This window comes from Grammomys surdaster, unplaced genomic scaffold (genome assembly GCF_004785775.1).
Source record: "Grammomys surdaster isolate TR1022 unplaced genomic scaffold, NIH_TR_1.0 125877, whole genome shotgun sequence".
NCBI lineage: Eukaryota > Metazoa > Chordata > Mammalia > Rodentia > Muridae > Grammomys > Grammomys surdaster.
In genome coordinates this window covers 2,785,418-2,801,739 of record NW_021620702.1, presented here as the reverse complement: position 1 = coordinate 2,801,739, position 16,322 = coordinate 2,785,418, and positions in this window count along the sequence as shown.

Here is a 16,322-nt window from a genome sequence, read left to right as displayed (position 1 = left end):
TATATTATATTATATTATATTATTGCTTCCATTTTAGTATTTTTACAGGATTCCTGAGTGTGTGAACCAGTGGGTTTCTCTTTCTTGTCCCTTCTCTTGGATACTTTCCCTTGTTTGTTCTATACAATGCCAATGTGCTAGGTTTTGTCTTATCTTATTATATTTTATTTATGCAAAATATAAAAATGGGCTAGGTTTGTGGCTACTAGAGAATTTTGTTCGCAGCTAAGACAAATAACAGGAGCTGAATTCATTCTCTATAATAATCCTAAAAAATGGACAAAATATACAAGACAATGGACAGTACCTAGAAGATGGCAATAATATAGAGTGATTCCTGCGAGCTAGAAACAGACAGTGTGGGCTGCAAGATTGCTCCACTTGCCTGTTCATTGAAGACAGGAAACCCAGTAGATTATTGAGATAAGAGGCAGCTCAGACAACACAGAGATAATGTTTTCTGAAGGAGAATAGCAAGAAAAGGTCTCCATAGAGAATAGAAATCAGGATGAGTTTGAATACTTAAAAGAATAATGACATTACTGCAAAAGTGTGTGTACACGTTACTGCTACCTGGGAAAAAGCTTTCTGAAAAGATTCTGGGAAAGAGTACTCAGATCTTATTCCGGATGGTAAGAAAAGTTACTTTTTCTCACAGTGTAGAATGAGAATCTCCTCATTTATATGGGACTTGTCAGAGAATATGAAAAACCCTTGCTTCAGTAGCAGGGCAAAATGGGCATTGTGCATGAAGTGGTATTTTATTATTTTGAAGTCAGAGTTGTGGTAAGTTATGCATGGAAACCGTAAACCCAATAGTAGCTATCAGAGTAACAGGGTTGTAGCTAAATGGTGACCAGATGAAAAATAATGAGAGTATAAAAACAATTAATACAAAGTTCCGAGAAGGAAAACAAATGTCTAAATAGACAGAAAGCATACAAGCTCCAACACATGTCATAAGGTCAAGAAATTCAGCCAATGACAAGCAGCACTTATATGAGGTGAGAACTCAAAGCTACTTGCTAAATCCACCAGAGTTCATTTTTCACTGTCACGGCAAATTAAGAAAACAATCGAACATTTGCTGACATCAACAATACTTTTAGCACTGACAAAGGAGAAATAACTTTAAGTCTCAAATTAAAAGGTAATTGGCAATTATATATTTCCCTTTAAAGCAAAGTGTCGTTAAATTATTTTTAAAATAAAATATCTTTTATTATTTTTAATTATGTGTGTGTGTGTGTGTGAGGGATTTCACATGAGTGCTGGTGCCTATGAAAAGACATTAGTTGGAGGTGAAGGTGTAGGCAACTGTAAGCCACTTGATGTAAGTTCTGTGAACCAAACTCAAGTCTTTTGCAAAAGCAACCTTGTGTTCTTATCTTCCAAAACCATTTCTCTAGCCCCAAACACTACAAATTCTAGCAAATGATTCAAAGTACAATGAGCCAGACAGGATACTTTCCCTGTGGATTTACTAAACACTGTTTCATTGGACACTTTGGAACGAAAGTGTTATGGCTCAAAGACAGAGAAGGGTATTATATAGGCATCATAGCTAACTGTACATTATCTCTAAGGTGTTACTTGATACATATGAAATAGCTTTTCTTCATAAGGCTTACCTGGGAATATAGTCATATTGCATATGATACATATAAAAGTTCACATCTGTAATAAAAGTGGACACCTTGTTACATTCCACTATTTAATTTGCAAAGTGATATTTATGCAGAGATACAATGAGGATGAAGAAAGCCAGCCAAGATTGACCCTTCCTAGAAAATGCAGAAAATTAAAGACAGTACAGTCTTAATTAAATGTCCAATTCGGTGTTCTGATGTCTCATACACACAAAACTACCTGGAAATTTTGATAAATACCAACCATATCCTGACACTCCTCTCTTGAGACTCTGACTTTATATTGGAGGAAGGAATCTTTTAAGCTCTCAAAAAAAATTTTAATTTACAGCCAGATTCGGGAACCAATGATATAATATATCACATTCCTACTGAGATGACTGAGGCATGAGAATGTGAAGAACACACTCCTGGGTAATGGTAAAATCATTCTTCTGCATGAAACTGTGTTCATCATGCCTTTGGGTAGCATGTTGCTTCCTATTGCCTCTACAATTTTTCTCCTCTCTGAGTTACGAGCATTTTCCTTTTCTGATTCTGTTCATATCATCAGGTATATTAGAGTTGCAATAAGGTAAGAGAAATATGCACTAGGAAACACGCGGGTTCTTGGACAAGTTTTGCCAGCAGCTCAGCCTATAGGTTAGATGCTGGTAATAGTGTCCACGGAAGCAGCTTTGGAGTGTCACCAGTGTCTGTTCAGCAGGCTGTTGGCTACATTTCACACTGTAAGTACATCACAATGATTAGAGGCCTCATACTTCCCAGCCATTGTTACCTATCCTGGAAATATATTTCTTTGAGTTGACTTACTTCAACTACAAATAACCAAAAGACATGACAACTTGGAAGATAGTATATCATTCTCTGCAAGGGTTTTCATAACTTGTGTGAGGAAAAAAATAGCCCAAGTGTGTTCACTTCTTAGGTGAGTTCCCTCTCTTTATTTCTATAGTTGTACTTAGTCCACTGGGATCTATGCATAATGGAATGTTTATAAAACACAAAGAATATGTTACCATCATTTTAATTTGACTATTTCATATATATATATATATATATATATATATATATATATATATATATATAATATTAAAGTACTTTCATTATTAAGAAATCAATTAACCTCAACAAATAATTACCCTAAATATTTTCAAGTATTATCTGGAGATAATCCCGAACAGTATAAGCTATCGATGGCATTTTTTATTTACTCATATCATTAAATGAAGAGATATAAAGGCTCTTTTTGTTTTAAAGTAATGGTCTTCTCTTTAGCTAGCAATTTAAAAAAATCAACAAAAAATCTACTTTATATCCAATTGTTTTAAGAAGGATTGTATTCGCCCACAATATTAAGAAAGATTGTGATTGGAGATCAGCTACAATTCTGAAGTGAACTACTAAAAGCAAGGTTGCCTGGCTACAGACCTGCAGATAGAGTATCTCTATCCTTTGCAGGTGTCATAGCGTTCTGGAGTAATAGAACAGAGAGGTGTCAGGATTAATGGAGAACACCTGTGTCTTTTTAATCATGTAGGGCTTACTTGAAAGCTTATTCTCATCCCAGGTGTCAGTGTCACTGCAGAAATGTCTTCTCTTCAGGAAGCCCAAGATCCTCTTGGTGAGGCTTAGATGAAGCATCTTCAGAAGTCCATGTCTCCTTTATAAGTTACTATGGTGGTGACAGAAGGGTATAGATCAAAGTTTTCCGCTGTGGATGCAGAAAGCTTGGAGTTTGACTTTTCCTAGTTGTCTCTTACTAGCATCTTCTAAAGCTACCAAGACTTATTTGTAGCTTGTAACACTTTCTTAATTTTTAGAAGTTGAATTTTAAAACTACATCAATTATATTCTCTCATTTCCCCCCCCCCAGCCCTTTCCACCAGCCCCCTACTCTCTGTCAAGTTTGTGAACATATACACAGACACATACACAGAAACACATATGGATATGGGGGCAGGGCAGAAATACTTTTATTTAAAACACAAAATCCATTGTCTCTTTGACACCCGACAAACATGTTGAAACTAACAGATTAGCGAAGCTTCTCAAGGACAGAGGAGAACCCATAGTAACCTCTTTTCTTCCACCTTATGGTTAAATTGTTCTCTATCTAACAATTACCTATTATAAATTTGCTAACTGAAAACAAGGGATGTATGTTAATATTTTATATGTATATACTTTACAATAAATTGCTATTGAAAAACAGAACAAGTGTCTCATGGAAACTGATTGGTCTCCTCTCCTGTCCAAAGCAAGTGGAAACGATGGAAATTTTATTTTCAAGATTATAAAGTGGTATCCCTTCAATTCCCTCATCTATTGGTCTAAATCCTGTAATATTGTAGTTCATTCAAAACTCAACATTGTGTCTGGAAATGTATCCCATAGGCATATATTTTTCTCAACCTACTTTAATAATGGTTCAACAACCCCTTTAGCCCTCTGCCCACCAGTGGTACTGGAAAAGACAGATTATTACGGGGAAAGTGGACCTATTTAGATGTTGTTCTTGGGGGTGAGTGCCATCTTCATTGTCAAAATATCAGCAGTCTAGTCCTCTAGTAAAACACCAACAAAAATCAACAGTAGCAATCCAGTCCACTCAGCAATCACCACTCATGAATCAGCAGCTGCAGAGCAGTCAAATCAGCAGACACCACACAGGAATCAATAAGGGAACTTCAATCCAGAAGAAACTTTGAGGCTCACCAATCAGATTGAGTCCACAGCAGAAGTGACAAGAAGCAGCAGGAACCTCAGGAGAAGTGAGGTTCTCTCTATGTCACCTCAAGCGAAGCTCAACAATGAAATGTAAAGCAAACTAGTACATGGATGCTGTCAGTGAAGAATAATCAGGCAGAGCAAAGTGAACCGATCCTTGATCTTCCACTGTAGGCGGCATCATATTTATATTCCTTCTAAACATTATGTGTCTTTTCACATGTTTGCTATAGCAAAACATACTTTCACCTGCGTCTGCTTCAGCAAAACATCATTTGACATACCAACTTTCCAAAGAAACAAGAAGTTTCCACTTCAGTGTGTTGTAAGGTAGTAAGGGAATGAGTGGCCTTTCATTTCTCTCTCTCTCTCTCTCTCTCTCTCTCTCTCTCTCTCTCTCTCTCTCTCTCTCTCTCTCTCTCCCCTTTCATTCTGTGTATGTGTATGAAACTATTTGTTTCCTTGTGTTGCATGCATTTTTTATATAAACCTTCAACATTAAAAAGATTAACAACTTTGGAAATCCCTATAATTCTCTAAAATCACACCAAATCTAGCATGGGCAAAACTCTAGGCAATTTGAAAGAATTTTAGGTAGAGGAAGAATTAATGATAAAATGTTCCAATATGTGTTATGTAGAAGTCTAAAGAATATAGCCATGATTTTTATATAACAAAAATTCTGTAAAAGTAATTGTATCTTGAATTTTTTATAAATAAAGGGAACATTACACCAGATATCATCCCCAGACTATATTTGGCTTGATCTCATTTGGGTGATGATTATCAATCAATGTGAAACTGGAGGCTTCTATTAGATTATCAGATTTATTTTTCCAAGCAAATAATACTGTGAGATTTGATTCTAACCAGTATTGTTTGTTCCAGTAAAGTCTGCAGAAGGAGAAGAAGGAGATTTTTTTCTAAAATAATGTTAAATACTGTCAGATTTACTTGAAAAGACCAATAAAAAAGAAAAAAAGATTAAATCTCATCTGCTATATTGGGAAAATCAATAGCACAAAGAAAGAGGTTGATTGGGTTTAATTTATGAAAATGTATGCTGAATTACATAGTGATAGATACATCCCTCCTTGACTGACTATAAGAGTGTGAGGCTTAGCTCCTTCACTGTGCTTAGCCATTGGACCTGCTTATTATGATCAACACTAGGGATAGTCAGTATTTGCCATTGTTCTTAGCCTAGCTTGATGGGGGAGGGGGCAGCAGAATGCTTAGATATAAAGGAAGTCCACATTGAGTTTCCTTAACAATGTTAAAAGAGGAAACCTGTCTATGCTGTTCCCTTTCCAATTTGACTATGTGAGATACATACTACCGCATGGGAATTTGAAAGTCTATACATGATATAAACTACCAGAGACACAGATTACATTCAGTCGCATGAATCTTCATTTTTTAGTGAACCTTATAGGTTTCTCATTTAAGAATAACAAATAACTTGGGGTTTCTAAGTAAGACACCATGACCAAAAGCAAATTGTGGAAGAGAAATATTTGGTTTACACCAGTATTCATCATTGAAGGAAATCAGGACAGGAACTCACACAAGACAGGAACCTGGAGGCAGGAGCTGACACAGAGGCCATGGAGGAGTGCTGCTTATTAGCTTGCTCCCCATGGTTTGCTCAGTTCTTTATAAAACCCAAGACCACCAAACCAGAAATGACACCCACAGTGAACTAGGCCCTACCTCATCAATCACTAATTAGGAAACCCATAAGACTCTTCAGGCCTGTCTATAGCCTAATCTTATGAAGACGTTTTTTCAACGGTACAACTTCATCTCTTATGACTCTAGCTTGTCAAGTTGACATAAAACTAGCTGTAGTAAGTTGGCCTAATGCTGTTTGCATTCTAATGCTAATTTAGGGCCCTGAAGACTGGTTGCCCCAGAGAAGAGTGAGTCCACAAGTAAGACACTGAGCGACCCTGCCCCTATATTATTTCTAATTGGTAAACAAAGATCTGACAGCCAACAGATGGGAAGAGGAGACATAGGTGGGATATATGTTTCACAGGCTTGAGTTCAAAGGAAGAGAAGAAGGAAGAATGTGCAGGAGGGAGGAGAAGCTGCCATGGGTTAGGTGAGCCATAAAAACGTGATGCAGTGGGCTAGCCAATTGGAGACAAGAGCAGCCCAGATGAAAATAGTAAGTAGTAAGTAATAATTCAGGGTTATCAATAGGAAAGTCGCATGGAGGCTAGATATCTGCCAAGTTCTTGTGTTGTTTAAGGCTTACTGTGATTATAAAGGCTGTGAGCATGTCTTTCATCCAGGACCTCAATTCCAAGAGTGTACAGCTGCATCCCATTACTAACATAGGTGCTGGAGTATCAGGTCTCAGGTTCTCAGACTGGCTCAGGAAACACTCTCAATTACTGAGCCATCTGTCTAGGACACTGTTCCTCATTTCACTTAGTAAAGCCCAACTATTCATAGCTGATGACACTGATAGAGCCCCTAGTCAAGGATAGAGTCAAGTTGAGTTCCCTTAGGAGAACACATGTGGAAAACTTGCTTATATTCAGATCAACATAGGGAACCTACAGGATAACATCCATAGACATTATGGGAATAAGCGCAGGCTTATTCCCATAAGCCCTTTCTTGTCCTTTTATTGACTGCTTGTTAGCTGGACTGTATGTTAACTCCAGACATTGCCGTCTCCAATTAGCTCCCCTAACCTCCCTTCGAACCAAGAATAATACTCTTTCTGTTTCACATATCTTCAGTTCTATTATTTATTCACACCCTCCACAAACATGCATGGATACATATGCTCACAGACACACACACGTGCATGCACAAACACAAGCATATGTACATGCACAAATACACACTGGAATATAACGCTCCTTCTAGTAAAAGCAGGTTTCTTAGTTAGGGTTTCCATCGCTATGAAGAGATATCACAGCTAAGGTGACTCTTACAAAGGACAGTATTTAATTGGGCTGGTGTACAGTTTCAGAGGCTTAATCCTTTATCACCATTGCAAGAAGTATGGCAGCATCCAGGCAGACACGGTGCTGGAGAAGGAGCTGAGAGTTCTCCATCTTGGTCTAGAGTCAGCCAGTAGGAGACTGCATGTATGTCACACTGGGCAAAGGCATTTAAGACCTCAAGTTTCCTCCTCCGCAGAGACATATTTCATCAATAAGGCCATACCTCCTCCAATAAGGCCATATGTCCTAACAGTGGCCACTCTCTATGGGCAAGCATCCAAACACATGTGGCGACCATGGCTATTCAAACCACCACAGCAAGTTAAAGCTAACGGTCATTCTCGAAAGAGATCTCAAGGCCAAATTAAGAAGAAATCATAACAAATTCAAATCAAAACAGATACTGTCTTCATAGGTATTCAGCACATTTGCCTTCTCATGGGCGAGTTGATACTGTGAGGTGAAATGATTTGAGCTGAAGCAAGGCATTACGCATCCAAATTAGTTTTCCTTCCTTGAAGCAGATTTTCTTGCTATTCCAAAATATTTTAATTAGTCTATTAAAATTGTCTTCTGTACCAGAAAAAAATAATATATGAATAAGCTAAAGAATAGGAAAAGGCTGCCCTTTGAGACCGAATTCAATTTTATGATGATGGTAAAGTATAATGAAGATAATGTAAAATTGCAACCTGTGTAATCTCACTGAGGACCAGAAAGTGTGAGCAGCCAAGTTGAAGGAAAGAACATTTAAATGGAAGGACTTCCAACAGCGCTGGGATGTCCCAATCACTGGAGGCATTACAGAAACGTTAACCTGTATGTGCAAAGTCCTGGGTTTGACCTCAACACATAAAATAAAACAAAGAAATAAATTTTACCCAAGAGCCATTACGTCTATTAGTAAAACACACCTTTTACTGTAAATGACTCATACAAAACAGAGTTGTGCATAGACAGTCAATTTTGGAGAAAATAGCCCAATGCTACAAAATATGTAGTGATTAATAGACAAAAATGAGGCTATGCATCTAAATTAATGAGATAAAGAGAGAGTGAATGAACAGCACAAAGCACTGAGACGTATTGAATGTGAATGAGGTATGTAGAATGAAATGTACTTTCTTTTAAAGTGTCATGATGAGTCCTATTATTTTGTATACTAACTAAATTAGTTTAAAATAATCTTAAAATACGATATTGGTAACTGGGCAGTTACTATATTTTAAAGTATGTGCTAAGTAAAAATGGAATGTTGGGGAGGTAACCAAAAAAAAGTGTTACACGAACTAAAGGGCCAAGTACACCCGAAGGACATAGTCAGGATATACTTGCGCCTGAAGCTGATTTAAATGCATAGGGAATGCTTTCAGTCGTAATTTTAGTGAATTATTGAAACTGTAGATTAGCCAGATGGTGGAGACTGTTCTGGGCCATGCCTTGAAAGAATCATCATAGATCCGTAAATTTTAAGTAAATTACCAGTTTTCAATCCCATCAGCAATGGAGGAGTGTTCCTCTTTTTCTACATCTCCACTATGGCATCTGTCATCACTTGAGTTTTTGAACTTAGCTATTCCAATTGGTATAAACTTGAATCTCAGGGTAGTTTTGGTTTGCATTTCCCTGACAACTAAAGACATTGAACATTTCTTAAAGCACTTTCTCAGCCATTCAAGATTCCTCTGTTCCAAATTCTCTGTTAAGCTCTGTACCCCATTTTTAAATTGAGTAATTTGGTTTTCTGGAGTCTCACTTCTTGAGTTCTGTATAGATTTTGGATATTATCCCTCTATCAGATAGAGGGTTAGTGAAAATCTTTTCCCAATCTAAATAAATATATAAATCTAAATAAATATATAAAGGTAGGTTGCACTTTTCTGCTATTGACAGTATCCTTTGACTTATAGAAGCTTTTCGGTTTCATGAGATCCCATTTGTCTATTGTTGTTCTTAGAGCCTGAGCCACTGTGTTCTGTTCACGAAATTGTCCCCTGTTCTAGGCTACTCCCTAATTTCTCCTCTAATAGATGTATATTCATAGTAGCCTTATTTATCTATCCAGAATCTGGAAACAACCCAGGTATCCCCCAACCAAAGAATGTATATGGAAAATGTGGTTCATTACACAATGGAAAATACTCTTCAGTTTTTAAAAATGAGGATATTATAAATTTTATCGGCAAATTGGGGAGACTGGAAATAGTATCCTGAGTGAGTTAACACCAATCCAAAAGGACATGTATGGTATATATTTACTGATAAGTGGATATTAGCCAAAATGTACAGAATACCCATGATACAACCTACAGACCTTAAGAAGTTTAACAAGAAGGAAGGCCCAAGTGAAGATGCTTCAATCACACTTACAAGTGAGAACAAAATAATCATGGGAGGCAGAGGGAAGGAGGGACCTAGGTGGGAGAGGGGTTGGGGAGGTCAAAAGGGGAACAGGATCAGGAATAAGGAAGAGACAGGAGAGAAGCCCAAAGAGCCAAAAGAATGAATAAAAATATGTAGTAGCCAGGGGTGGGGCATGGGAGGAACTTCCAGAATGTCCCAGAGACCTGGGATGTGAGAGTCTCACAGGACTTCAATGGAGATGACCTTAGCCAAAATGCCCAACAGCGGGGAGATGGAACCTGAAGAAAACACTTCCAGTAGGAAGAGAGGACACCTGAGTGGAGGGATGGGGCCACAACCCGTCTTTAAAATTTTTGAAACTTATAGAAACTAAATACATGTTGTATTTGGAAAAAAGTACACTACTTTGTAGAACTGTTTCATGAAGGTGTTTAGGAATACTCCTTGTACCCTCTAGGGTACAAGGAGATTTTTAAGTGTTTGTAGTATTAACATTGTAGTATTTGTAGTATTAATGGTATATAAAATCTTCAAGACATTTGCTTGTACACTATACAAATTTACATAGCTCTTACTGAGAGTTATGATTCCGTGAATTTACTGAATTTTATTTTATTGGTTATTTTATTTATTTACATTTCAAATGCTATCCTCCTTCCTAGTTAAAACCCTATCAAATCCCCCTTTCTACTTCTGAGAGTGCTTTCCCACCCACGCACCAACTCCTGCCTCCCTGCTCTCGAATTCCCCTATGCTGGGTCATCAAGCCTCCACAAGACCAAGGGGCTCCCCTCTTGTTGATGCCAGATAAGGGCATCTTCTGCTACATATGCAGCCAGAGCCAAGGGTCCCTCCATGTGTACTCTTTGGTTGGTCGTTTAGTTTCTGGAAGCTCTGGGGGGGGGGGGTTGTCTGGTTCATTGATATTGTTGTTCTTCCTATAGGGTTGCAATCCCTTTCAGCTCTCTCAGTCCTTCTCCCCTAACTCTTCCATTGGGGTCCCCATGCTCAGTCTGATGGTTAGCTGTGAGCATCCACATCTGTATTGGTCAGGCTCTGGCACAGCCTCTCAGGGGACAGCTATACTAGGCTCTTGTCAGCAAGTGCTTCTTGGCATTCAAAATAGTGTCTGAGTTGGGTGTCTACAGATGGAATGGATCCCCAGGTGGGGCAGTCTCTGGATGGCCTTTCCTTCAGTTTCTGCTTCACTCTTTGTCCCTGAATTTTTTTGTAAGATGGAAACAATTCCGGGATAATATTTTTGAGATGGGTGGGTGACCAGTTTAGACCATGGATAACATCAATTCAAATTTTGTAGGAACAAGGAACGATTTCATACAAACTGTGATTATCTGATTGTCTCTTTAAACCTACATTTTCATTCTCAAAAAAATGTTAACATGTCTTGAGTCAGAAAGAGAAAGACAGGTAACAGAGAAGTAAACACACTCTCCAGTGGACTCCACAGGTGAGAAGAGTGCCTGCTATCCATGCTCTGGCCCTTTGCAATTCAGTTGCTATTTTCTGATTTCTGCTTTCCTGGGTTCTTACCAGAAAGGGCAGTTCTTCCTGGCTAAGTCTCAATGGGCACTCTAAACTGTGATAAGATTTACTGCAGCCATGAGCATATTGAATGAGGCTGTGCCACACAAGCAGAACATAATTAGTGCCAAGGCCCAATTCTGCCTGCACGTTTATGGTCCATTTGAACTGCTACAGTGCCAGACTGGCTCAAATAATCAAGTTCAAGTTGAAATTTCAGTGACCTAATTGAATAAAGCAGAGTCACACTGCAGCTGCTACCAGCAAAATTTGAGTTGATTTACCGAATGTTGACTATGGCAAATGTTATAGCTGCTGTCAGAGCTGTCTCTGGGTCATTTTCTGAATTTCTTTCTTCTTCATCTTGTGATTTAAACTCAGCCAAGACGAAGATCATCTTAGATTCAGGGAAGCTGTAGTAAACCTCACATTTACATAGTGATCCAACTTTCAGCAATCTCATATAAGGCAAGTTTGAGTTCCTTAAGAGTAGTTAACAGTGTCTAAAAATTCAAAATTCCCAAACCATAGCTCATTCTTAGTCAGTGCCACTGATATTTATTTTTAAACATATAAAAGCTATCCTTGGCCCATGTGTAAAAATAACAACACATGCAACAATAACAGAAAAAAAGAAAAATAAAGCATAATTCATTTTCTCATTCAGGGCAGTTAAGTGTTAGATTCTGGTGTACATACATCCAGAATTTTCTAAAAATGTATTGCTTAAAGTAGCAAAATGTATTACTGGCAATATGTTACTCTGTTATATGCCTTATTATCATAAACATCATGCAAATAAATTTCCTGATGTACGTTTATTTCTCTTTGCATGTGGGAACTACATGTCAATAAAAGTTCATCTAGAGAGGATACAAGATGGCGAGCCATCATTTGTTACTTTTAGGAAAGGTCAAAGAAACAAAGTTAAGGTAAGTAAGAAGAAGAAAGATGGAAAGAGAGGAGAAAAGAAGAGGAGGGGGAGGAGGAAATAGGAGGAAGTGAAGGGAGGGGAGGGGAAGAGAGGGGGAGAGGAGAGGGAGGAGGGAATGAGAGGCGGGAAGGGAGGGGAGGAGAGGAAGGGAGATGAGAGGAGAGAAAAGGAGTGGGGAGAGGGGGTGGGAGGGGAGGAAAGGAGAGGATAAGGGAGGTGAGAAGAAGAAGAGAAGGAAGGAGGGAATAGGAGGAAGGGAAGGGAGGGGATGTGAAGAGAGGGGGAGAGGGGAGAAGAGGAGAGGGGGTGGGGGAGAGGAGAGAGGGGGTGGGAGGAGAGGAGAGGAGGGGAGAAGGGTGGGAGGGGAAGAGAGGAGAGGGGAGAGGGGTGGGAGGGGAAGAGAGGAGAGGGGATAGCAGTGGATGGATGGAGAGAGGAGGAGATAAAAGGAGAGGAGAGGAAAGGGGATGAGAGAGCAGGAGAGAAAAGAAATTTTTTAAATCAACAGATTCATCCTTCAGTACAAAATGAAAACCCACTGCAAGGAAACCCACTGCAAGGGGACAGATATTAACCTGAGGATGCATCCAGATGCCCACTCAAGTCTGAATACATGAAGGACAAGTGCGCCCTGGTCTACTCCTAATACCTTCGATATTTAAACATGACTATTACTCAGGCCTGGGAACCAAAATGACACATTCCCGAGGCTGTATTTTTTTTTTTTTATCGAAATAGTAACATGCCCAAGTAAACATAAGAAAATATTGTAGTGTTACTTCTAGGATTACAGAATTGTGTGGGTGATATCTACCATCAGCACAAGAGATGCAGATGCAAGTCTCCGCTGTTAATTCCGAGACAGTTGACCTACTGGAACCTTTCTTGAGATCCACTTTTCCTAAGTTTGCAGACTTCAAAGTAGAGCCATAAGATGAAGAAGAAGTAATACACAAAGAAAAATTATTTTTGAAGAGTCTTAGTACAATTAGGTCATCTTCTTAAAATGGTCAATGTGCATATTTATTTTTGAAATATTCCATTCTCAAAATCTCTAAAAATATATTAACTACCGTCAATATAATTTTACCATTGTTTCACTGAGAATTTTATTTATACACAATTTTAATACAGTTCACAAAAGCTATTGTAAAATATTGAACACACAGTCCTCATGAGCAAAAAAACTAGATGATGCATATATTTGAATAAAACAAAGAAAAATGTATGGAGTGTCTTTGTAAGATGAGAACATAAAGGTTTATGTTTTCATTGAGTTGTCATATTTTCACATATAAGATTAAATACTTTCTCCTTCTCCTTCTCCCCCTTTTCACCTCTTCCAGAAAGCTATCCTTTCACATTGTTTTTTAAATACTGACCATTTTTGATTTAACCAATCAGTAGTTGGGCAAAATGTGAATGTTAGGGCTGGGGAGATGGGTTCTGTTTGTTTGTTTGTTTGTTTGTTTGTTTGTTTGTTTTGGGGGGGTTTAGGAGGAGCTAAGGTGGGAGGAGTAAGGAGAGGAAGAGGAGGGGTAAGGAGAGGAAGAGGAGGGGTAAGGAGAGGAAGAGGAGGAGAAGGAAGAGGAGCTAGGAGAGAGGAACGAGAGAGAGGGGAACATGGAGGCAGATGTTCATGTGTGTGTAGCAGTCAAAGGTAGTTGGTATATCTAGGTTGGGTATTGGGTTACACTTCTGATTGTATGGGCATCTTGTTACCGATCATTGCCAAATATATAAACTTTTGGATAATTTAAGAGTCTCATTTTCCTATTGGGCCCATGTGGATGGTGGGAAGACAGCATGGGAGATTGGCTTTGCCACACTGATGTCTCCTGGGTGGCAGGGCTGGTGTTTCTGGCTGGCTGTTTCTAGCTGCGGTGCACACATGGCCTTTGGCGGAGAAACATGGCAGCTGAGCTAGGCAGAGCCACCGCAGCTTAGATAGTCAGTTTGACCAGCAGCTGATTTAAATATTTACTTCAACGGTTTTGTTTTTGTTTTGTTTGTTTGGTAGTTAAGAAAGCCTATGGCCCTTGCCGAGAACATGAGTTAGGTTTTCAGCATTATTGTGGGACTGATCACAGTCACCTACAACTGTAGCTCTAGATCTAGTCACTGTAGCTCTAGGGATCTGTACTGTCTGGTTTTGTGTATCAACTTGACACAGGCTGGAGTTATTACAGAGAAAGGAGCTTCAGTTGAGGAAATGCCTCCATGAGATCCAGCTGTAAGGCATTTTCTCAATTAGTGACTAAGGGTGGGAGAGCCCCTTATGGACGGTGCCATCCCTGGGCTGGTAGTCTTGGGTTCAATAAGAATGCAAGCTGAGCAAGCCAGGGAAAGCAAACCAGTAAGTAACATCCCTCCATGGCCTCTGCATCAGCTCCTGCTTCCTGACCTGCTTGAGTTCCATCCCTGACTTCCTTTGATGATGAACAGCAATGTGGAAAGTGTAAGCTGAATAAACCCTTTCCTCTCCAACTTGCTTCTTGGTCATGATAAGGCAGGATCCAATGCCTTCTTAGGACATCTGTGAGCATATGAATTTGCACTCTTCTGTACACACACACACACACACATACACACACCATAGGCACATAATATGCATAACTAAAAAAATTAACCTTTTAAAATTTTAATTCATATTTTTCTACAATTTCTTGTTTTGTTACATTATTTCACAATGTAATTTTTAAAGAGCATACAGACTTCCCATTTTTGTTCAGCAAGAACATTTCAGAGTTGTTCAGTTAAGGTACCTAGATTGTTTCCCATACTCTTTCTTCTGCTGGGATCATTTTACACAAGGAAGAGTTACTTACTCTTAAGGCCTTGGAGTCTGAAACCAAAGAGCCTCTAGATTCTGTATCTGGTGTCTGTTTCTTGATTCTTTTATGTCGTTCAAATATTTGGCCCATTGTACCTAGCAAGGTCACCCTTCAGAAATAGATAACAGATCATTTATTTTCCAGATAAACAATAGCTGAAGGAGTTTGTCTAAATAAGACCAGTGTTAACTAGTATACATTATTCCTCTAGCATGTAGCTTGGAGTACACTTAAATTCAGGGTTATCTTTTTGCTTCTGCTTTACCACGCCAGTGTACCACATCTGGTTGGTAAATGTATTTTTAATGTCCAGAAGTAACGTGGTGTAAAACTACATCAATTTGATCACGGTGCAACTTTTGTTCAGAAACAATATTATAATAATATATATTTTGTTTGTTTGTTTGTTTGTTTTCCTTAAAAGACACATTCTTTTATTTGTAGCTCCAAGAAGTCCCATCCCTGTAACTCCAGCAAGCAGGCACTTCTGTGTCTATGCAGGGAACAGGCCTGTGCCCTGGCACTACTCTACGATGCAAAACATGCCCTACCAGAGATTCTGTGCTTTTTTCCAACATGGTCCATCTCTAACCCCCACAAGTATAATTTAAGATTTTTGCATATGACAATGGAGACCTTAGATATAGTTTCTTAAAAAGTGGTTGGAAATTGAGGGGCACATGGCATAAGATTTAATGAAAATACTCAAATACCTAAACATAGAAAAAGTTACCATCAATCAAATATTTTGACCATGAGTACCTTCCCAGTGTGTTGTATACATTGTAAATAGCTCATTGTGTGAATAAATAAAAAGAATGAATGAGCATCTGGTTCCATAATTTGGGGAAAGTTTGAGTTTTACTCATAATAGTTTATCTTTTCCAGCAAGATTAGTTGTGTTTAGTCTGATATCAGAGACAAACTGACTCACCACGAGCAGAAGGCTATTAGGGACGACATGGGCCAAGGTATTAGGATTTGGAGTCTGGTGAGGCCTATTTTTTGGCTCATACATGACATCCTTTTCCTTTATTCTCATGCAGCTGTAGCCTGTCAGTTGTTGGCAATCTTTCTTGAGGGGTACCAGTGTCACTAAGGGTGGGGGGGGGTATCTGTAGTCACCAGCAAACATTTCACCTCCTGATACCTCAAAGGAGAAGATTTCAGCATGTGGACTAATGCTCGGCAGAGCAGTGCCTTATGTTGTCACATGGAGGAGGATTTAAAAGTGCGGTCTATACCACTTGAAGAGTTTCATAAATGCATGCTCAGAAGTACACATTTTACAGAACCAGTTTGC